This window comes from Thalassophryne amazonica, chromosome 5 (assembly GCF_902500255.1).
Source record: "Thalassophryne amazonica chromosome 5, fThaAma1.1, whole genome shotgun sequence".
NCBI lineage: Eukaryota > Metazoa > Chordata > Actinopteri > Batrachoidiformes > Batrachoididae > Thalassophryne > Thalassophryne amazonica.
In genome coordinates this window covers 79,695,776-79,721,194 of record NC_047107.1, presented here as the reverse complement: position 1 = coordinate 79,721,194, position 25,419 = coordinate 79,695,776, and the positions used below count along the sequence as shown (strand labels likewise).

The 25,419-nt window shown below is 41.6% G+C and overlaps 1 protein-coding gene and 1 long non-coding RNA gene across 2 annotated transcripts in view; one reads left to right on the top strand and one right to left on the bottom strand.

Annotated features, from left to right (window-relative positions):
• Positions 1-25,419, top strand: part of commd10 (COMM domain containing 10) — a 203,461-nt gene that overhangs the window by 141,369 nt on the left and 36,673 nt on the right. The gene's annotated exons all lie outside the window — the stretch shown is intronic.
• LOC117510779 lies at positions 1,039-21,120 on the bottom strand. The gene is made up of 3 exons (XR_004560813.1): positions 21,110-21,120; positions 6,592-6,595; positions 1,039-1,149 (listed from the first exon to the last, which is right to left on the bottom strand). It is a non-coding gene; the product is annotated as an uncharacterized LOC117510779 (long non-coding RNA).

Genomic DNA, 25,419 nt, shown 5'->3' with positions numbered 1-25,419 from the left:
AAAACTCATGCATGCGCACGAGGGTTCAAGTATGTCTGACATAAAAACATATGAATGAAATCCATATCATTTTTGAAAAAAATAAAAAGGACCTATACTTTATTGACAGCCCTCGTATACTACCTCATCCCCAGAGGTCTCAGGATGTTGTCATACTTTGTGTTCATGAAGAAGTGAACAAGCTGTAGAGCTTTGCTTATTGTGCTTATGCTTTGTGGAACATTATGCCATTGGATATTAAGTCCAATACTGTAGAATATTTTTTTCTGTTTTGTTTTGTTTTAATTAGCATATGGTTTTAATTCATTTGAACAAACATGGTGGATCAGTGGTTAGCACTGTTGCCTCACAGCAAGAAGGTCCTGGGACCGCTCTATACCTGCCCCTTTCTGTGTGGAGTTTGTATGCATTTCTGTGGCGGTCATTCCATATGAGGGTGATTCTTTAACTACGGGCACTATTGGCCTTGTAAATGTAATTTCCACCACACCATTGCCTTACAATATAAAGCGCCTTGGGGCAACCGTTTGTTGTGATTTGGCGCTATATACATGTGCTCTGATGTCACTGTTTATCTCCATAGAAACTACCCAAACAATCTTTCATACAAACTGTTTAAAGGGACATTACAGTGTTGTGGTGGAAATTACGGCAATAGTGTGGGACAACTACATTTTGTTTAAAAAAATCACAACAGTTGTATGACATTGAATACCCCAATTATGTTTTGATTATTTTACTGATATTTTATTCAGAGATATTTTAAAACATTAGAAAAAATGTTTCTTTACCATTCATTTTTATCATTGAAGATCAAAAGTCTGGGTGTGGGACAAGCACAAAACGGCAATATTTGCATATAATGATGCTGAAAAAAGGTGAAAAAGTCATCATAGACTACTAGAACAAATTTCTTAACACACTTTCATAGTAAAGTTAACTATAAAAGTGTGAAATTTCCCCTTTTTTTTCTGTTTTTCATACAATATGATCAAAGGACATAATAAATGCCCGTACTCTAAGAATCACCCATGAACTCAACCAGAGGTCCCATGGTGACAGACTCAGATTTGGCTAAAAATATGTGTTGGTGCCTCTACATATATAATGAACACGTGCAAAGTTTTACATGGAAAATCTTAAGGGTTTCTGAACTATGGGCCTTTAAAAAAGAGGTGTGGCCGTTTTCGACCCTCACAAATTGCATGTTCCTGTGTAGCAATTTTGGATACCAATATCTGAAACGAGCAAAGATTTCTGGCTGAACTTTGCTTTACTGACTAATTTGGGTCCAGACTTTCAGATTCTGTCACCAGGAAAGGTCTATCACTTCTAGTTTCTGAGTCATTGCTCTCCAAATTGGTGAATAATTTATGCACAAAAATTGAAAAATCTATTTTCAGGGTTCCAGTGGTAGCCTACAATCATTAACAACAGGCTGTTGATGCTGGATTCCTTCAATCTGAGGACAGGACTGGTTGCAAGAGGGAACCTGACTCTGCAGAGGCCTTAAATTAGATGTTAGGAGACTCTAAAAATGTTCAAAGTCACTTAAATCCCCTTTCTTCTCTATTCTGATTCTCAGTTTGAACTTCAGCAAGTCGTTTTCACCGTGTCTAGATGCCTAAATGCAATGAGTTGCTGCCATGTGAGTGGCTGATTAGCTTTGTGTGTTAACAAGCAACTTAACAGGTGTACTGAAAGTGGGGACATTCAACACAGCCATTGTGTCACTTCATGTTGCAGCATGATAATGCACGGCCCCATGTTGCAAGGATCTTTACACAATTCCTGGAAGCTGAAAACATTCCAGTTCTTGGATGGCCAGCATACTCACCGGACATGTCACTCATTGAGCATGTTTGGGATGCTCTGGATCAGCTTATATGACAGCGTGTTCCAGTTCATGCCAGTATCCAGCAGCTTCACACAACTGTTGAAGAGGAGTGGACCAACTTTCCACAGGCCACAATCAACAACCTGATCACGTCTATGCGAAGGAGATGTGTTGCACTGCATGAGGCAAATGGTGGTCACGTCAGATACTGACTTGTTTTCTGACCCCCCCCCCCCCCCACCACCACCACCACCAAACAAAGCAAAATGGCACATTTCAGAGTGGCCTTTTATTGTGGCCAGCCTAAGGCACACCTGTGCAATAATCATGCTGTCTAATCAGCATCTTGATATGCCACACCTGTAATGTGGGATGGATTATCTCGGCAAAGAAGTGCTCATTAACACAGATTTAGACAGATTTGTGAGCAATATTTGATAAAAATACGTATTTTGTGTATATATAAAATGTTTTCGATCTTTGATTCCAGCTCATGAAAAATGGGAGCAAAAACAAAAGTGTTGCGTTTATGTTTTTGTTCAGTGTGTATTATGTTGAGTTCTTGGAATAAATTAAGTTATTTAAATGGGGTGACAATGCTACTGATACATACATACATACATGACAAGGCAAACAAGTACACTCAACAAAAATATAAACGCAACACTTTTGGTTTTGCTCCCATTTTGTATGAGATGAACTCAAAGATCTAAAACTTTTTCCACATACACAATATCACCATTTCCCTCAAATATTGTTCACAAACCAGTCTAAATCTGTGATAGTGAGCACTTCTCCTTTGCTGAGATAATCCATCCCACCTCACAGGTGTGCCATATCAAGATGCTGATTAGACACCATGATTAGTGCACAGGTGTGCCTTAGACTGCCCACAATACAAGGCCACTCTGAAAGGTGCAGTTTTATCACACAGCACAATGCCACAGATGTCGCAAGATTTGAGGGAGCGTGCAATTGGCATGCTGACAGCAGGAATGACAACCAGAGCTGTTGCTCGTGTATTGAATGTTCATTTCTCTACCATAAGCCGTCTCCAAAGGCGTTTCAGAGAATTTGGCAGTACATCCAACCAGCCTCACAACCGCAGACCACGTGTAACCACACCAGCCCAGGACCTCCACATCCAGCATGTCACCTCCAAGATTGTCTGAGACCAGCCACTCGGACAGCTGCTGAAACAATCGGTTTGTTTAACCAAAGAATTTCTGCACAAACTGTCAGAAACCGTCTCAGGGAAGCTCATCTGCATGCTCGTCGTTCTCATCGGGGTCTCGACCTGACTCCAGTTCGTCGTCGTAACCGACTTGAGTGGGCAAATGCTCACATTCGCTGGCATTTGGCACGTTGGAGAGGTGTTCTCTTCACGGATGAATCCCTGTTCACACTGTCCAGGGCAGATGGCAGACAGCGTGTGTGGCGTCGTGTGGGTGAGCGGTTTTCTGATGTCAGTGTTGTGGATCGAGTGGCCCATGGTGGCGGTGGGGTTATGGTATGGGCAGGCGTCTTATGGACGAAGAACACAGGTGCATTTTATTGAAGGCATTTTGAATGCACAGAGATACCATGACGAGATCCCGAGGCCCATTGTTGTGCCATACATCCAAGAACATCACCTCATGTTGCAGCAGGATAATGCACGGCCCCATGGTGCAAGGATCTGTACACAATTCTTGGAAGCTGAAAATGTCCCAGTTCTTGCATGGCTGGCATACTCACCGGACATGTCACCCATTGAGCATGTTTGGGATGCTCTGGACCGGCGTATACGACAGCGTGTACCAGTTCCTGCCAATATCCAGCAACTTCGCACAGCCATTGAAGAGGAGTGGACCAACATTCCACAGGCCACAGTTGACAACCTGATCAACTCTATGCGAAGGAGATGTGTTGCACTGCATGAGGCAAATGGTGGTCACACCAGATACTGACTGGTATCCCCCCCAATAAAACAAAACTGCACCTTTCAGAGTGGCCTTTTATTGTGGACAGTCTAAGGCACACCTGTGCACTAATCATGGTGTCTAATCAGTATCTTGGTATGGCACAGCTGTGAGGTGGGATGGATTATCTCAGCAAAGGAGAAGTGCTCACTATCACAGATTTAGACTGGTTTGTGAACAATATTTGAGGGAAATGGTGATATTGTGTATGTGGAAAAAGTTTTAGATCTTTGAGTTCATCTCATACAAATGGGAGCAAAACCAAAAGTGTTGCGTTTATATTTTTGTTGAGTGTATTAAGCATTCTGACATCTTTGATCCTAAATGTCACATTTCTGTTAGAGGTAGAGGAGAAGGAGGAGAAGGAGAAGAAAAAAACAAATAAAACTAGCATGGCCTTTTGACTTCCTGTTAGAATCTGTAAAATAAAGGAAACCCACAGGGTGACCTGTCCACTAATACAATTTATTTTCTTATATGGAGTTGCATCAGTAAGGTCATCCAGCATAAAACTTGTGCCAAATCAACATGCAGGACCTTGTGTCTGCTGTGGTAACTCCAAGTGAAAACAAGGGAGATACCAAAGGGATGGGCGGGCTGACTATTTCCTTATAGTTGCTCTGTAGTTACTTAATCTTTACTGGGTAATCTGTTACAGTGGAACTTTCACACAGTTCCCCTGTCTGCTGTTGACACCTTGTCTCTGTCCTTTCTGGGCTCTTGGGGTGAAGCAGATTATCTAAAGGTTGTCAGGGGTTATTATTACCTACACAGCTGACTTAGGCCAGGAGGTACGCAGAAGATGGAATGTGTTCTAGGCTAATGAGCTATGCTTCATTCATTCCATTAAAAAACAGAAAAGCAAATGACTCTAAAGTCATGCTTACTAAATTATCATTTTAAATGAAAAATGTCTAGCAGTCAAAATTTCACTCCAAAATGGAGACAGAAGTGAAGCATTAGTTAAAAGCAAATGATACTTTTGTTGTTTTATATAACTAAAACTACAACACACTCTGACCAAATCAAGCCTCTTTCATGCACTTGCAGGTGGTAAACGTGTGGGTGACTGGCAGCTGTGTCCTCCAACAATCTGACTCCCACAACGGTGACCATGTTCTCACTTCACTCTGACTCTTCATCAAACAGAGTGTGTGACTTTTACATCAATCTGTCAAAGATGCACCACCACCCCCGGTCAGGAAATTCAGTAAAAAAAAAAAAAAGTCCCTTCAGCTTCTTCCTTGCTTTTCACTGGGGGTGGGGGGTATCCACAGCAAATCTGAGGTGGAGCTGCATGTTGAACCGGCACCAATTTAACACCAGATGCCTTTCCTGATGCAACTCCACATTACGTGGGCAGGGGTGGGGTTTGAACTGGGAACCTTCTGGAATGGAAACAACCGCACTATGTGACACTTAATTGGAGTAAGCGATTGAAGGTGAGTGAGTGAGTGAGTCTCCTTTTCCTTCACTTTCTAAAAAAAGGTTGTTGCTGTGGTGACGTGTCTGTTGCTGCAGATGAGAGGATCAAGTACGGTGGCCAACAGTGGCTACAACACTTCCAACTTAAGGCAACACTAGTTGACGCAGAAAACATGCAAATAGAGAAAACACCTGCATCAATTTAACAACAGGGGGTTGTGTAGCGGTTTGCTCTGCACTCTGTTGTGATTCTGACTCCACCTACTCAAACCCGCAATCTCCGGCATTGGAGGCGGACGCTCTGACCAGTCGGCTAAAACCCAGGCTCTAGCCTGAGTGACCAGAGTATCCTTTAGCTGTCAGGGGACTGAGGCCTATTGACTACAAGATGCACAGCGACTCCTGCTGGCCTCTGTTACAGTTGCAGCAAAACTGATTTTGCAAACTGCAAAATGCTTGCAAACAGAGAATACAAATATAATCTTCAGCACATGTAACAATTTAATTTGATATTGTCTCTGCTGCAAATTCAGATAATACAAACATAGAAATGCTTTGCCAAGTATCACAACACAATGGAGGTCTCTGTCCAAACTCCTACTGTTCAGTGCATCCATGCATTTTCTATACCTGCCTACTCCAACTAAGGGTCACGGGGGGGAGGCTATCCCAGCAGACATAAGGTGTGAAGCAGGGTTCACCCTAGACAGGACAGCAGTCTGTCTGTCGCAGGGCCACATATAGACAGACAAACATATTCACACCCACACACACACCTACGGACAATTTAGAGTTTTGTATTCACCTAACATGTCTTTTGGATGTGGGAGGAAGCCGGAGCACCCAGAGGGAACCCGTGCAAACTCTTCAATGTATTGGATATAAAACAATAAACCCAGAAAATATAGCTCACGTAAGAGCAAAATCATGAATAAAGTAAATAAATAAACTTACTCAGCTCTGCCAACCAGGTAGAGCTAATGAGCAGTGATCCACTGAAGTGTCAGTGCATGTTGTGCATTTCGTGACCTGTCAGTGAAGATTCTCTGGGCAAAACAGCTTTTTGTGTTTTCACTACTTTCATTGTGTTGTGAGCCATTGCAAAGTGTTCCTCTGTTTGCCTTGTCTATGTGAATGTTATATTTGTGTTCTCTGCATTTGCCACTGTTTGTTTTTCCATTTGAAGACATTTTTATGAAACTCCCTGTTGTTGAATCGATGCCAATGCATTCATAATTACTGTCTTAATTTGGAAGTGTTATGGCCCCTGTCGGTAACCGTACTAAAGTGACACCACTGATGTCAGCACCATTTGACTGTGCCATGTAGCAATTCATCAAACTTTGAATCCTAACCCCAAAATCAAACATCTCTGAGGGCCCCTACACAAATAACAAAGTTGGGCAAAAGAAGCAGAAACAGTCTGAAAAAGATGGATCAAATGGATTGCGTTTTGCCTGGTAAAATATTTAATTCCTGGTATAAAGAGCAGACAATGCAAGAAATAACATCCCTCTGTTGCCTGTTCCTCTGTACATGAACCAAGGAATTAATGAACAGACATGATTGAATGATCATAAACACATTAACTGGCGCCACGTGTCCAGCTGTCCAGCGTGTAGTGTGCCGAAGGACACCGCATTATGTGGAATATCACTCACTTGGTGGACGTGATATTTGGATCATCAGCTGAGCGGTCATATGATCAGACATCACATCCAATCGCAGTGTATTCCCATTAAAACCCCCCAGCATATACGGGACAGAGCAGTCTGGACATGCACACATGCACAGGAACAGAGGTAATTAAAGTTCAGTGCTCTGACACTCACTGATTCGAGTGTGTGTATATATATATATATATATATATATATATATATATATATATATATATATATATATATATATAGTACTGTTCAGAATAGTAGTCCTATGAGACTAAAAAGATTAATCCAGGTTTTGAGTAGATTTTTTATTGTTACATGGGAAACAAGGTACCAGTAGATTCTCACAAATCCAACAAGACCAAGCATTCACAATAATAGTAGTGTGGCTTTCAGTCAGAGAGTTCATCAATGTTGTGGAACACACTGGTGTGAATTAGGTGTCCCCTATGTAAGGATGAAGCCAGCACCTGTTGAACATGCTTTTCTCTTTGAAAGCCTGAGGAAAATGGGATGTTCAGAAAAACAGCGTAGTTTGATTAAAAAGTTGATTGGAGAGGGGAAAACGTATATGCAGGTGCAAAAAATTATAGGCTGTTCATCTACAGTGATCTCCAATTCTTTAAAATGGACAAAAAACAGAGACGCGTGGAAGAAAACAGAAAACAACCATCAAAATGGATAGAATAACCAGAATGGCAAAGGCTCACACATTGATCAGTTTCAGGATGATCAAATACAGTCTGGAGTTACCTGTAAGTGCTGTGACAGATAGAAGACGCCTGTGTGAAGCTAATTTATTTGCAAGAATCCCCCGCAAAGTCCCTCTGTTAAATAAAAGACATGTGCAGAAGAGGTTACAATTTGCCAAAGAACACATCAACTGGCCTAAAGAGAAATGGAGGAATATTTTCTGGACTGATGAGAGTAAAATTGTTCTTTTTGGGTCCAAGGGCCACAGACAGTTTGTGAGACGACCCCCAAACTCTGAATTCAAGCCACAGTTCACAGTGAAGACAGTGAAGCATGGTGGTGCAAGCATCATGATATGGGCATGTTTCTCCTACTATGGTGTTGGGCCTATATATCGCATACCAGGTATCATGGATCAGTTTGGATGTGTCAGAATACTTGAAGAGGTCATGTTGCCTTATGCTGAAGAGGACATGCCCTTGAAATGGGTGTTTCAACAAGACAATGACCCCAAGCACACTAGTAAACATGCAAAATCTTGGTTCCAAACCAACAAAATTAATGCTTTGCAGATGTGAAGAAATCATGAAAAACTGTGGTTATACAACTAAATACTAGTTTAGTGATTCACAGGATTGCTAAAAAAGGAGTTTGAACATAATAGTTTTGAGTTTGTAGCATCAACAGCAGATGCTACTATTATTGTGAACACCCCCTTTTCTACTTTTTTTTTACTAATAGCCAATTTCATAGCCTTAAGAGTGTGCATATCATGAATGCTTGGTCTTGTTGGATTTGTGAGAATCTGCTGAATCTACTGGTACCTTGTTTCCCATGTAACAATAAGAAATATACTCAAAACCTGGATTAATCTTTTTAGTCACATAGCACTACTATTATTCTGAACACTACTTATATATATATGGGTGATTCTTAGACTACGGGCACTTATTATGTCCTTTGATCATATTGTATGAAAAACAGAAAAAAGGGGAAATTTCACACTTTTATAGTTATCTTTACAATGAAAGTGTGTTAAGAAATTTGTTCTAGTAGTCTATGATGACTTTTTCACCTTTTTTCAGCATCATTATATGCAAATATTGCCGTTTTGTGCTTGTCCCACACCCAGACTCCAGACTTAAACAAAATGTAGTTGTCCCACACTATTGCCGTAATTTCCACCACAACACTGTAATGTCCCTAAACAGTTTGTATGAAAGATTGTTTGGGTAGTTTCTATGGAGATAAACAGTGACATCAGAGCACATGTATATAGCGCCAAATCACAACAAACAGTTGCCCCAAGGCGCTTTATATTGTAAGGCAATGGTGTGGTGGAAATTACATTTACAAGGCCAATAGTGCCCGTAGTTAAAGAATCACCCATATATATATATATATATATAAAACAAATGTAGACACACAAATGTAGACACACAAATATAACATTCACATAGACGAGGCAAACACAGGAACACTTTGCAATGGTTCACAACACAATGAAAGTAGTGAAAACACAAAAAGCTGTTTTTACCCAGAGGATCTTTACTGACAGGTCACGAAATGCACAACATGCACTGATACTTCAGTGGATCACTGCTCATTATCTCTACCTGGTTGGCAGAGCTGAGTAAGTTTATTTATTTACTTTATTCATGATTTTGCGCTTACATGAGCTATATTTTCGGTGTTTATTCTTTTATATCGAATACACTGAAGAGTTTGCATGGGTTCCCTCTGGGTGCTCCGGCTTCCTCCCACATCCAAAAGACATGTTAGTGCATGTTAGGTGAATACAAAACTCTAAATTATATATATATATATATATATATATATATATATATATATATATATATATATATATATAAACACACACACACACACACAGTTGTATGCAAACGTTTGGGCACCCCTAATAATTTTCATGATTTTTCTTTATAAATCATTTGTTGTCTGGATGAGAAATTTCAGTTAAATAATATCATATATCAGACAAACACACTGATATTTGAGAAGTGAAATGAAGTTTCTAGTATTTACAGAAAGTGTGCAATAATTATTTAAACAAAATTGGGCAGGTGCATAAATTTGGGCACCCTTGTAATTTTATTGATTTGAATACATTTAGCACTAATTATTGGAACACAAAATTGGTTTGATAAGCTCACTGACCCTTGACCTCCTTACACAGCCGAATCCAGTCATGAGATAGGGTAGTTAAGGTGGCCATTTACAAATATTTCTCCTCTTTGCATCTGTTCTAATGAGTGGGTTTGCTTGTGCATTTATATGAGCTCTTGACAAGAGTGGAAGTTGTGCAAATCAAGGAATATTTGTTGATCACCCTCTTTGCATTTGCAGGTATTAATGAGACAAATTTAACTCCATAGGATGTTAGCGAAAGTTAGCGTGGATGCTAGGGATGTGAATCTTACAACAACTCACGATTCAATTCGATTCCGATTCGTGGGGTGACGATTCGATTCAGAATCGATTTTCGATTGAAAGAGCTCTGAGAAATAGTTCTATTACTTAAAATGTTTATGTTTAAGAAAATGCAGCTTTACAAGGTTAATCAAGTGATTCTAAAGATGTAAATTTTCTATTCTGCTTTGCTCGTTCAGAGTTGGCTGGCAGTTTAGTGAAGTGATGGAGTGTGCGTTGGTCAGTAGTCGGCAGAGACCGCTGCTCCGCTTCTTTTAGCTCCCAGTGATGGCCTAGCATGTGGGCTTGCGGATTTAAAGTGTTTCCGAAGTACTTGACTTTCATTTTGCAGATTTTGCACAATGCATAAGTCATGTCAAGCTCCTTCATACGCAGCAAATAATAAAATCCAAAATGCACCCAAACATTTGGCTTCAGCAAAGACGGTGCTGGCTGAATTAGCTCTTTGTCCGCCATGCTAAGCTGCAGCTCACGAATGTTTGAAGCACGCCGAACCCTCCCCTCGTGGGGACGCAGTAGTATGGAGGCCGTTGCCTGACAAACAGAACACACAGCGAGTAAGCAAGAAAATGTTTTAAAAAATGCTTTTTAAAAATCGATTCTTGGACATTTTGGATCGATTCTGAATCTTAATAAATAAGAATCACGATTCGGACATGAACCGATTTTTTCTGGCACCCCTAGTGCACGCTAACTTCGCTAAATGTCTTATAAATCACTCCAGAGGTGTTAGAAGTCGGTTTTAGAAGTGTTTATTTCTCACTGGCTTTTACATAATATATGAGAAAGGTGTTATTTCTAGCCAAAAACAAAGCAAAGTTAGCAGCTAGTGACACCAGGAAGTGACATCATACCCTTCCCCATACTGTGGGAAGGGTATGTTCACGCCACACCCACTTCATCCAAAATTGGTAGATTTTTTTTTTTTTTTTTTTCTGCTAAGCTGTTCAGGTCCTGCAGGTGTAGTTAACTAATCAGCTACTTGGAGCTCAAGAAAACAACGAACAAGTTCTGCAGGCCTCTGCTGCTGACAAAGAGGCACTGAATGCTGTGTGTGTGTGTGTGTGTGTGTGTGTGTGTGTGTGTGTGTGTGTGTGTGTGTGTGTGTGTGTGTGTGTGTGTGTGTGTGTGTGTGTGTGTGTGTGTGTGTGTGTGTGTGTGTGTGTTCAGGCATGCCTCCAATGTGTGTATGGATCTGCATCTGTGTGTTTCTGTCGTTCTATCTCAGTGAGCGGCCTGTTGGCTGCAGACAATCCCGAGCTTTGTGTGTATGTCCTGCTGCCACGCTGTGTACTGTACTGAATGGGCTCTGATGGACCAAGGCGTGTGAAAATCCCACCCTTACCCACCTACAGACAGTCAGTCAGCTGTGTGTGTGTGTGTGAGTGTGTGTGTGTGTGTGTGTGTGAGCCGTATTAGGTGAAAGGGGACATGCTACAACACAACAACCACGCTCTTGTGCTGCACAGTACAGAGAGATTCTTTATTATTCTCTTTATTTTGTTAACTGAAAAACTCAATGACCTGACAGATGACCTCAGCAAAGGTCACTTCTTTTAAGCACTCACTGTAAAACCTGATGAGTTGGTTCAACTCAGTTTAAGGAAACCAGTTGCTTTAAACCATTTGTGTTTAATTAAGTCAAATAATTCAAGTATGCAAAATTATTCTATAGAAGTACAATAAATGTGGTTGTTTTGTGTTGAATTAACGTAATGCATTCACTGTACTCAACTATTTAATGTGAACACAGACAAAACTACTTCAAATGTGCTCACACAGCAGCAAGGCCACACCCTCTTCATCATGTCAGGCATGTAGAGAAAGTGTTACACAGGCTTTTAAATAGTCAAGTTCACAAACAATAAAATCTCTGAACTCAACCACTTTCCTAGAGGCAGGGTTGGTGGCCAAGTGGTTAGTGGACTTGTTTCCAGTGCGGAAGGTTCCCAGTTCAAACTTTCAAACTGGGGTAGCCTGTCAATGTGCACGGCATGCACGCACTTGTTGCAGCCCATTGCGACAGCGATAATGTTTTTATGTACGTCCACATGATAACAGTAAGCAGACACACGTGCGTCACAGTAGACAGTTGTTACTTCATGTCCATCTAGATACGGTACGTGTTCCCCAGCCGTGACGTCCAGAACCACAGATCTCCACTGCCGCTCCTGTGGGCAGACACACCCCCTGTTAGTTCAGCGCACACACCAACGTGTCACTGTGTCTGTTTGCAAAGCCACACTCGTGGGGCACTTAGACAAATTTCACATCCATTTCGACAGTGATCGTCTTCTGACTGTAGTCAGTAGACGATCACTGTTGAGCAGACTGTTGTGCGAATGGCCACACATTTTCTAAGTGCCATGTGAGTGGTGTTAGATGTTTGTGCGTGTCACCTGGAACTTGGCCGACACCTGCTGCGAGAGAGTTTGATGGGCTCTCACAGCACACACTCACCGGTGTCCGCAAATAGTTGTAGCAACAGGTGTAGGATGCGTTGAGGCAGCCACGATTTTACACGTATTGCATGCGCACTTCATGCGAAATTCAACCAAAATTCACACTATTTGTGAAGGGACCCTAAGAGAAGTCAATTAATCTCTCATTAACTTCTGGATCTGTTCCTAAATGTTTCAAATCTGCAGTGATTAAACCATTACTTAAGAAATCTAATCTCGACTCTAGTGTATTGAAAAACTATAGGCTGAAATCAAATCTATCATTTTGCTCTAAAATTCTGGAAAAAGTGGTTTCACGGAAACTTGTGGACTATCTTACTGAGAATAATCTCTTTGAGCCACTGCAGTCTGCTTTCTCACTAAAGTGGTGAATGATTTTCCACTTGCAATGGATTCGGACACCACTACAGTTCTGGTGCTGTTAGATCTCAGTGCTGCGTTTGATACCGTGGATCATCATATTCTACTCGATAGGCTGAAGAATCATTTTGGGATTACTGGGAGTGCCCTTGCATGGTTGACGTCATACCTGACCAGTTGTTCTCACTGTGCTTTGTCCAATAACACTACCTCTAACCTTAGTGACATGAAATTTGGGGTTCCACTTAGGCCCCCTGCTTTTCTCCCTTTATATAGCACCCCTTGGGCAAATATTGCAGCCTTTGGTATTACCTTTCACTGCTGTGTTGAAGATACTCAGTTATACATGCAGATAACTGCTGGTAATCTCATCCACATAAAATCTTTAGAAGATTGCCTTGCATCAGTGAGAAGCTGGATGTCTAGCAACTTCCTACTTGTAAACTCTGATAAGACTGAAATGATGGTTCTTGGTCCAGTGAGACATCGGCATCAATTTGACCAAACGCTTAGCTGAGGTTCATTTGTCATACATCACACTGACAAAGTGAGGAACCTTGGGGTAATTTTTGATCCTACGTTGTCTTTTGACCTCCACATTAGAAATATTATGAGGACTGCTTTCTTCCACATGCAAAATATGGTGAAGATTTGTCCCATCCTTTCTATGGCTGATGCTGAGACCCTGATTCATGCGTTTGTCTCTTTTAGATTGGACTACTGCAATGGTCTATTTTCTGGTTTACTGCAGTTCAGCATTAGGAGTCTCCAATTGGTTCAAAATGCTGCTTCCACACTTTTGACACAAAGCAGAAAGTTCGACCACATTACAACCATTTTGGTAAATGGTAAATGGACTGCATTTATATAGCGCTTTTCCATCTGTATCAGACGCTCAAAGCGCTTTACAATTATGCCTCACATTCGCCCCATTGTCAGGGTGCTGCCATACAAGGCGCTCACTACACACCGGGAGCAATAGGGGATTAAAGGCCTTGCCCAAGGGCCCTTAGTGATTTTCCAGTCAGGTGGGGATTTGAACCCATGATCTTCTGGACTCAAGCCCAACACCTTAACCACTAGACCATCACCTCCCCTCCCTTTTGGCATTCCTTCACTGGCTTCCTGTCCCTGTGAGATCAGATTTTGAGGTTCTGGTACTAGCCTATAAAAGTGTTCACGGACTGGCACCTCCTGACTTAGCTGACCTAATTAAATGCTATGTACCGGCCTGGGCTTTGCGTTCTCCCTAGGGTGAATAAAAAGTCTGCGGGTCACAGAGCTTTCTCTTATCGTGCCCCTGTTCTGTGGAATGGTCTCCATGTGTCAAGAAAACAGTCAGAATCTGTAGAGACTTTCAAGTTGAAACTTAAGACACACTTATTTTCCCTTTCGTATGGCTAGCATACTGGCATAGTATGTTACTATGCTTTTTACTCATTTAAATGAATTTTATTAGGAAACGGAACTGGCCGCAACCTCAACTTTATCTAAATTCCTGCTCTTTTAGTGAAGCTTAGGGCTTATGACCTGCGATCACCTTAGTATTTCTTTTGTTTTTCTTGTTTTTTTATTGCTGCCAAATTACACTGTTTTTGTTGTCTTTCTGATGCCTGATTGTTTTTTCTTTTCTCTCTGTTTGAGGTGCAGCTCCATCCAGAGATGGGTGTGGTTTCTGAAACCCTCCTGTCCCGTGCACCGGCAACATTTCCTGCATATTCGTTCTATGAATTGTTTTGTAATTTCTGTTGGTAGCATGGCCCAAGCAGAGGGTCACCCCTCTGGTCTGCTTGAGGTTTCTTCCTCAAATCATCAGAGGGAGTTTTTCCTTACCACTGTCGCCTGTGTGCTTGCTCTGGGGGTTGGTAAGGTTAGACCTTTCTTGTGTGAAGCACCTTGAGGCAACTTTGTTGTGATTTAGCGCTATATAAATGAAAATAAATTGAAATTGAATAAAATTTAGAAATTCTGCAAAATAATTGGTTCATCTTAAGCCACTTTCACACTGGGCTCTACGCCGAGTTTTTGCTCCCCTATGCAGCAGTATGCTGAGGACTACACAAGGTGGATGCAAAAAAATCGAATGTTTAATTTTTTTGGCATAGAGCACTGGAAACAGAAAATATGCAGGTTTTAAGCAAGTCAACACAACACTCTGCAACTGTATGTAAATCTACACAACACTGCGCTACTGTACACCAAGTCTCCGCTATTCTACACACCAGGGCGAAAAATCCTTTTATCAATACATATCTGGATTGATAGATTTTATTCATCCTGCTGGACTTTGCTGGCAATGAAGCTTCAAAACCACGGAAGAAGAGGTGAGCCAAGGTTCCACGTTCAGACGACATGTCCACATCCACTCCTCATGGACAGATCGCCAGCGAGAGGACATGTCCACGTACACCATTCACTTCTCACAGACAGCTCGTGACCAGGACCGCCAGCTTCAGCTCTGCTTTGCTTTCACCTCCTCCAGTTCTCTCAAGATTGTGGCAAGTTAAATAAAGTCCATTAACTCCTGCTCACGGACTGATCACCAGCGAGAGGACAGTTCCACGTTGAGGTCAACTTGGGCTGAAGAACCTCAGCACTTTCACCTTGTTAAGTTCTCTCACGATTGTGACTTATTAATAAAGTCCATTAACTCCTGGAAATAATGTCTTCTGACTTTTTCAAGTGTATCAAATCCATCTGCTTGTCAGTCTGTAGCATCATGGAGCCAACCATCTGCCCTCTACGCGTAAGGTTTCTCTCTCTCTCACTCTCTCTCTATCCCTCCGTGCGTGCAACAATACTGCTGTGACAAGGCAGCAGCTTGTCTCCTGCTGTACTTCTGGAAACGTGAGTGCCGTTCACATACTATTTTGAGAACGGAGTGCATTTCCACAATGTCAAAAAAACAAACAAAAAGTAGGCAGGAGTGGACTGTGAGAGGCGGAGAAATAGTGACGAGGTCTACATATGTGGCAGTAAGCAACTGAAAGCAAGACTAGGAATGCAACCACACTTGAAAATCACTAAGGGCCCTTGGGCAATGTCCTTAATCCCCTAGTTGCTCCCGGTGTGTAGTAAGCACCTTGTATGGCAGCACCCTCACATTGGGGTGAATGTGAGGCATTATTTGTAAAGCACTTTGAGCGTCTGATGCAGATGGAAAAGCGCTATATAAATGCAGTCCATTTACCATTTAACCACACAATCACACAACAGCCTACACAGGGACTATGCCAAAGCTGCACAATTTTCCAGCATACTCCATACACTTCACAACACATCTGTATGCAAGCCCAGTGAGAAAGGGGCTTTAAAGAGGAAAAACAGGTGCCATTTGTAGCTCAGTCACAACCTTGGGTGGAGCAGTGTATGATGTCCTACCTCACCCAGCAAGTCTTCACACCTGGGACAAGAATAATTCACCATCATGTCTTCTGTGTGATGGAATGGTTTCCCTTGAGCACATCATAAGAAGCAGCACAGCACCTCTGGGGGAAGGCACTACCATTGGTGACACAACCAGGTGCTTAAGGACTTTTGTAGACACCATCTCCTATGTTGTGGCCAGCATCATGCATGTCTGCCACCAGAGGAACATTGCCTTATTCAGGAAGGGTGAGCAGCCCCATAATTTTATAACTACTGTGTAAGATGTCATTTAAATTCTGGGGAACCTCATGTAGAAAGTAGTCACCTGATAATGTGGCCTTGAGACCGGATGGTCTTAGGTTTAATTTCCCCAATTAGATGGATAAAAATGTGGGCGGAGAAGGCGACGAACACCACTCGTCTCACCCTCTTCACCAGCACAAAAGGTTCCACTGAAAAACATTCTTCATGGTTATGCTGCTCCCAGCATGCAGCTGAATACCTTGCATGGCAGCTTCTAGCAGTGGTGCGTTGAGTGTATCAGTGAGCTTTCATTGTAAAGTGCTTTGAACATCTTTTCTCAGCTGTAGAAATGCAGTCCATTTACCATGTCGCTCTCGGTACAATGATTATTCTGGATTTAGTTGCTTGTTTCAACAAAATAATGTCTTTATTTGTGCAGAAACCTGTTGAATGTCCTCATATGGTGTTCCAGATGCTAATTACTCTACAGGCATTGTACAGAATACATCATGTTTGAAAAGAGTAGACATGGAACTTTGCCCAGGATGGAGACTAATGGTGTGTGTGTGCAAAAGATAAAGATTGCTTTAATAGAAAAAATATTCTCAGTGTTGTTCCACTTTCTATATGTGGAAAAGTGTTCCTCTTTTTGGTGCCCATCATCCTGAATAATTGTTGCTTTGTGTTATGCGTCATTGCACAGCATGTAAAGAATCAGGAGGTGGATGTGGGAGCATTATGCTGAGGTGGAAGCCCAGCCATGGTCCAATTGTCTCCAACCACAGCACAGGATGTGGACGATTCTAATTGTGAAGGTTGATGGGAGGTCCACACAAACCAATGAACAAAGGGCGTGCACACACACACACACACACATGCACAGGACACAGGTGAGCTTCTTGGTTTGAGACAAAACCAAAAGGCAAAATAGCAATTGTGCCGTTCAACCATGCAAAGAGGAAGTTATTTGTTTACCCCTGTAAGCCAGCGCCTGCTGCTCTGAAAATATGAAGCTTCAGCATTGTCTAATTTGCTACACAGTTTGACTTTACGGGTTGTCCCAAAATGTTTAATCATCTGAATTATGGTGTTCAGAGTTTATTTAATGTGTTTGTTATGTCTGTTTCATTCACATCACACTTGTCCTTTAACTTTGGTGCATCATCTAACACACTCCACAGTGTTCCAGTATCTAAAAGATTGCTGTTGTTGTTGTTTTGCTTTTCAGAGGTGTTTAATTTCCGTAGCAGAATGATTAACATTATATATTCAAACCCCCATCCTCTTTGATTTTTCCCTCCGTCTACCCTCCATCTGCTATATGTGTTTGGGTTTTTGTTTTTGTTTGTGGCCTAGCTTCTGTGAGCATGTGGACATATGCCCCGTTCCTCCTCTAATTGGTTCTCTGTATTCATGTGGGAATACAGAGCGAAACAAGAAGACTGAAAGCAAGCCGACTCTTAATAAATGTCAGTCCACAGCCAGGCTGCGGATGGGCAGCTCACTGATGGGCTGTTTATAACAAGGCGTCGCTTAATGCAAGAGGAATCCGGAGCTGAGGCAGACTTAGAGAGACAGCAGAAAGGAGGACTTGCATTGAGGCAGATTCATCTTAGCGATAAATACTGGAGAGAATATGAGACGAGCACACACCAGTGCACGTTTATGCTTTATACTGTATGTGCATACTTTTGCCTTAACTGTGGCCCCCTTGCTTTCATATTTGCGTGATTATGCCTTTGTGAATTTCTTTGGGTGCCTTGGTGTGTTTATGTGTGTAGTTGCATGTACACATGTATGTCCATGAGAATACAGTACAGTCCAGTATATAAGACAGTCTCACTTTTAGTAATTTTGCTTCTGTATACAATGGAGCTGAACTGAAAAAAATCAATATGTGCGTCTAGTGCAGACTTTAAGCTTTAATTCAAGGGGTTTAACAAAGTACTGTGCTACCCATTTAGGAATTACAGCCATTTTTATACGTTGCGCCTCCATTTTCAGAAGCCACAAGTAATTAAATAATCGACTGTGGAGCAGTTTCATGGCCAGGTGTGTCCCATTTCCTCATTATTCCATGGCAAATTAAGTAGATAAAAGGTTTAGAGTTGGTTCTAAGGGTTGAATTAGCATTTGGTAGCTGTTCATTGGCACTTTCAATATTAGGACCAAAGAAGTGTTATAGGTAAAAGAGATAGTGATTAGAATTAAAACAAAGTAAAAAGTACTTAAAAAACAAACAATGTAAGTAGGTTTCAGGTTAAGGTTAATTGTTTAAGGTTAAATGTTATATTACCATAATTTGCAATATGCACAGTACTAGTCAATAAAAATAGCATTTGTCATTGTATTTCAAAAGAAGTTGTACCTAGTTTTATTTCAGAGTGTTACCCTCCTACTTTGTTTTTTAACAGGATGCACTTTCAGGATTAGTATCACTTGGTAAAAATCGGGGAAAGTATTTTATCTTATTTTTTATTTATTTATTTGAGCCCAGTGGACTTTCTGCCGCTTGGCAGGATGGGACAGGACACACTCAGTGATCTGATCATTTGTGAGATCTGCGCACACATTTCATCCTGATCTTCCTGATATTTCTTAGTAATGGTTGTCGTGCTTGCTCTCTGAAATGCATCAAGCTTCACAGACGGTCTTCGACAGAGCACAAGCAGTGTGAAGCAACAGAGGCTGTCTGCTTTTAACATGCACTGATCACATGAAAGTACAGTTTTTTTCTCTATGCATAATTTGATTTTTGGCGATATCTGCATCGATATTCATTCAGTTCTTACTTAAGACAAGTCACCATGACAATAAATCTGTACTTCACACTATTATGTAAATTTTGCAATTAATATGTTAATTATATGCATGCCAAATCATGAGTCTCTATGCAGATGGATCAACTATGGTCTGTTGTACCACGACTGGAAGGCCATGGAAGATACTAAAGTGAGTGGGATGATTGTAGAATTCTTGGTGAAGAAAAACCCCTTCACACCATCGAGCCAAGTCGGGAGGTACATATGAAAACCACTGCTGCAAACCACTGGTTATGCTCAAGGAAAGGAAGGCTACATTTGTCTTTGCCAGAAAAAATACTAAAAAAAAGAGCCTGTCTACTTTTGTAACAAGATGCTCAGGACAGATGAAACTAAGATTAAATTATACCGGAATGATGGGAAGAGAAGGAGCAGGGAGAAGGAAAAGGAATGGCTCATGGTGTGAAGTACACCACAACATCTATCATCACATCATCTGTCCAACCCAATCTCATGCCATTTTGTGATGGCATCACGCAAAGTAAATTAATCTGTTGGTTTTTTGATTACGTCACGAAAATATGGCACTTTTCATGACAGGAGCACAAATTCATTTTGTGATAGTATCACGGAATGTGGGGGTGATGTGGGGGGGGGGTCTGTGTGGGTTATGGTTAGGGAAAGGGAGAGGGTTAGGTTTATGGTTAGGGTAAGGTTAGAAATAGAAAAAATTTTAAAAAACTGCACTCGGAAATGGACTCATTTCGTGATGGGGATGAAAAAAAAAAAGCATGAGACAAGCATGGCGGAGGCAGTGTGATTGCATGGGTATGTATGGCTGCCAGTGGAATTGGGTCACTGGTGTTTACTGATGACTCATGATTTTGATGTGTTCAGTATAGTTATATGCTATCTACTTAGATTCAGCCAAATGCTGGCAAACTGATAGGATGGAGCTTCACGTTGTAGATGGGTCATAACCCAAAAGATACTTCCAAAGCAAAAATAAAATGTAATATTCTTCAATGAGCAAGTCACTCATCTGACCTCATTCCAGCAGAAAGTACTTTTCAATTACTGAAGAGCAACCTGAAGGTGGGAAGATCCACAAACAAACAGCAACTGAAGGAGGCTTCAGTAAAGGCCTGGCAAAGCATTTGGTCATGTGCCCAGACTTCAGCCAGTCAATGACTGTAAAGGATTTTCATCCAAATGAACAGTAATCCTTATATTTAGAATTATGTTGCCCATTACTTATGGTCTGTGAAACGGGACATACTGTGTATAGAAATGGCAAATGATTTCAAAATGATTCCTGCAATATTTTGTTAAACTCCTTGAATTAAAAGCTCAAGGTCTACACTTCAATCACATCTTGATTGTATCATGTCAACTCCACTGCAGTAGTGTACAGAAGCAAGATTACAAACATTGTCACTGTTTAAATACTGTGTGTGTGTGTGTGTGTGTGTGTGTGTGTGTGTGTGTGTGTGTGTGTGTGTGTGTGTGTGTGTGTGTGTGTGTGTGTGTGTGTGTGTTCATGGGAAGGGGATATTTATCAGTTGTTGGTGTCCTGGTGTGTGTGCTTCCAGGAATTCATTCAGTCAGGCCTGGAATCTGCTACCTTGTCCTAACCCATGTGTCCGCATAACACAAAGCAAATGTCCAGGTTTGTTTATCGTTTTGCCTGCCTTGTTTTTCTTTCATTGTTGTCAAAGTTCCCACTGTTTCCCGCTGTTGCAGACCGAATGGTCTGCCCCTAAAAATTGGTACGCCCCACCTCCACTGTGCATGCGTCATTTTGGAGATCTGACACAGAGTCTCTTCACCCAAAGCGATCAAATGGATTAATGTGATCATTAACCATCAGATGACAAAGTAAAACCACTTCAGTCATTCTAAAGTCAGTTTTAAGCAGAAACGAGGCCATTTTAAGCAGATATGAGGCGATACTTGGTGATGCTTTGAAATGACCGACATGCAGAGAATGCATCAGCTAGCAGTTCGCGTAGCTGTGGTGCTCTGATCGCTTCCTCCGTCTTTTGTGATGAAATAATGCTGAATTTATGTGGAAATGATTGTTGTACAAAAGCTTCAGATATCTGTCGCTGAGACAGATGATAACTGGAGCACAGTTTTAAGCAGGGTGGACCTATTTTAGGGGGGACCGTTCGGTCTGTGACACCGGGTGAAGCAGCACACACTCCACTCTTCTGTGTTATAATATTAACTCCCTGTGGTTTTAAAAGTCCCCATTCTGGAAATGGAATGAAAATGGTATCAAAAGAGCTTTTGTCAAAAGAAGAAAATGCAAAGAGGATTGAAACATTCTTGCTATGGATGTTCTAGGTCCGTCCATTCCCAAGGTGACATGTTGGTCCTGTCAACTTGGACAGACTCCTCTTATTGCACAGGGAAAGGTTTTCCATCATGTCTAATCTTAAATCTTATGCTTGTGTTCACACCGGGCGCGATCCAGACGCCACAAATTCGCGGGGTCGCGTGGCGACGGACGCGCCTCCTTCGCCGGTGTGTTCTCTGCTTTTGCTGCGAAAATTCACCCCGGTGCATCATCAAATAGGAGGAGCTTCCATTCCGCTCGCCGGCTCCGGTTGTCAATCAAGTTAACATGATGGACCTTGATCACATGGAGCGAGTTGCTGTGGAAAGCTCCCAATACAGGGAGTATCATTATTTGCTGCAGGAGCTGTGTCTGGATGACGGCTGCTTTCACCGGTCCTTCCACCTCTGCGGGACCCAGTTTGATGACCTCCTGTCCCGTTCACGCGCACACATGTAAACAATAAAAAAAAAAAAGAAACTCTGCTGCTTGCTGTGGGGCTGCAGCTCACTCTTCCCCCCAAAAAACTCTGTCATAATTGTGTTTAGAAACCAGTCACCATTTGTTTTATTATACATCTGTGTAGTTAATTAATAAAATGTTCTCCACAGACGATTCGCTCGCGCACGCATGTAAATACAGTCACCATTTGTTTTATTATACATCTGTTTAGTTAATAAGTAAAATAACTTCCATGGATGATTCGCACGAGCGCGCGAGTAAAGAATAAAAAGAAAGAAACTCCATTGCTTGCTGCGGGGCTGCTCCTTGCTCTTCCTCAAAAAACTCTGTCATAATTGTGTTTAGAAACCAGTCACCATTTGTTTTATTATACATCTGTGTAGTTAATAAGTAAAATAATCTCCATGGACGATTCGCGCGCACAAAAAATAAAAAGAGAAAGCTGCTGTGGGGCTGCTGGTCACTCCAAAAACTCTGTCATAATTATGAAATAAAGGACAAAAGAGACATAAGTCCTGCTCACAGGCTGTTACCAGATACAGGACATGTTCACATCTTCAGTCAAACTCCAGATATCTGACTACATATTCAGTCCCTGATTGGTCATCGCGGCGCGACGAGACAACAAAGTTCAAATTTTTCAACTTGGGGAGGAGGGCAACGCGACGTGATGTGACGTAATATCGCGCCACAAACACGCCAGTCGCTCAAAATCACTTCACTCGCGTCCATCGCATCGCGCTACGTGACTTGGTGCCAAAACGCGTTGTTCCATAGGGATTACATGGCAACCTGTCGCTGCTGTCGCTCGCGTCGCGCCCGATCAGACGCTACAAATTCACGGGGTTCGAGTGGCGACGGATGCGCCTCCTTTTCCCGGTGTGTCACTCTGCTTTTGCTGTGAAAATTCGCCCCGGTGCGTCATCAAATAGGAGGAGCTTCCATTCCACTCGCCGGCTCCAGTTGTTAAGTCAGGTTAACATGACGGACCTTGATCACACGGAGCGAGTTGTTGTGGAAAGCTCCCAATACAGGGAGTATCATGATTTGCTGCAGGAGCTGCGTCTGGATGATGGCCGCTTTCAGTGGTCCTTCCACCTCTGTGGGACCCAGTTTGAGGACCTCCTGTCCCGTTCACGCGCGCACAAAATAATCTCCATGGACGATTCGCTCGCGCGCACACATAAAATAAAAATAAAAATAAACTCTGCTCTCCCTGCTGCGGGGCTGCTGTTCACTCCAAAAACTCTGTCATAATTGTGAAATAAAGGACAAAAGAGACATAAGTCCTGCTCACAGGCTGCTACCAGATACAGGACATGTTCACATCTTCAGTCAAACTCCAGACAAACTCCTGTTGCTCATGTCACGCCCAGTGTGAACGCGGCATAAGTCTGCGAGCTCTTCTTTAAATACATTTGGAAAATTTATTGCGGCTCCATGTCTGTATGTGAGTGCACATTTCATCTGCCTGTGTTCACGTCTTTTATAAATATGAGGTGTGATTGACAGCTCCTAGTGTTTGCTTTTGACAGCTCTTATTTGTTGCAGTGGGCAGGATTTTAGTGAATAGCTGACTGTTTGAGGTTCTGTTCCTGTCACTGAGTGATGGCTGCAGGGCAGCATTGTGGATAGGAACTAGTTCATGGTGGCCCTCTTTTAAGGAACATATGTGGATCCTACAGGCCATTTCTGACTTACAGGGTTGTGGATAGCTTAAACATAATTACCCCCCTTTTTTTAAATTAATTTTTTAATTTTTAATTGATAACTTTGGCATTGTTTTTATTGGATTAAGATGTGTTAATTATAATTTATTCTGTCTTTAATTAAGAGAGAATCCAACCACAGTCGTTGAAGCTGGTCATTTTGCTGGTCTGTGTGGTTGTGTGATAGTCATTTCCAGATGCTCACATGGAAATTTTGCCAAGCAAAGATGACAACATCACTTTTATATATCTTCTACAATTGCATTTGGGATTAACGGGATTCAAACATCAATTGGGCTTAAATGTGGGTTCTTCTGTCAAGGACTTCAAGAACTGGGAGTAGGCACGGCAGAAGTGCTCTGGGCAGCATGGCAGCCGCGAGGTAGACGACACAGATTGTTGGGGATCAAGCAACAGCTCAGACAAAGAGAAAAGAACAAAGTTAAGAGTGAAAAGGTATTAACATAAAAAATATATATATATTTTAGATCTATTTAGCATCATCAAAAGAGTCTGATACTTGGCTAACTCTACCTAAAATTGGAGTTTCAGACTCAGTCCATCTTTCAATTTATTCAATTTATAATGCGCCATATCACAACAAAACATTCTGCTTCATGTCAAAAGTCTGGCAGCAGCATTCTGAACCAGCTGGAGACCCCTAATGTTGGGCTGCGGTAAACATGAAAATAGGACATTACAATAATCCAATCTAGAAGAAACAAAAGCATGAATCAGGGTCTCAGCATCAGCCATAGACAGGATGGGGAGAATCCTCGCTATATTTCACAGATAGAAAAAAGCAGTCCTGGTAATATCCATAATATGGAGGTCAAAGGACAACGTGGGATCAAAAATTACCCCAAGGTTCCTCACTTTGTCCATATAATGTATGACACATGAACCCAGGCTGAGCGCTAGCTGGTCAAATTGATGCCGATGTCTCACTGGAAGAACCATCATTTCAGTCTTATCAGAGCTTAAAAGTAGGAAGTTACTAGACATGCACCTTCATGGGTGATATGGCTAATTAAAGCAAAAGACAGGCAAATGAAACACTACAACCATTTAGTAAAGATATCTTCACTCTCGATATAAAGAAGAAAATGGAATTTGAAAATCTTACTCTGTCTCAGTGGGAAGACTATTTTACAGAAGAGGAGCATGGTAAGAAAAAACCATGTGGCCTACTGACTTCAATTTTACTTTTTAGAACACAAAGTAACGACAACGCTTGGAACAGGAAGGTTCATGAGCCCTTACAAGATCTCCCAGGCAATTAAAAAATGTATGTGAACAGCAGAACCTTAAGATCTGACCTCACATGACGAGGAAGCCAATGCAGTCAAGGCAGAATTGAGGTAATATTGTGAAATTTTCTTTTCCTAGTTAGAACTGTAGCAGCAGCATTCTGAACTAATTGAAGACTTCTGACACTCGTGTTTGAAAATAAGACTTTACAGCAATCACTTATATTGTTAAGTTGTTATACTGTTGTCTATGTCTCATAGGATCATCAAAGTCTTTTCTATATTTTTAAATCTTCTAAAATCCTAATGTGACAGATTACTGATACTAGTGTAAATCTGAGGGTCTAAAACGTAATAGCATGACATTGCAGTATTATATCAGTCTGAGGTAATAATAAATGTAATATGGCAAAGAATGAAATAAATTAAAGAA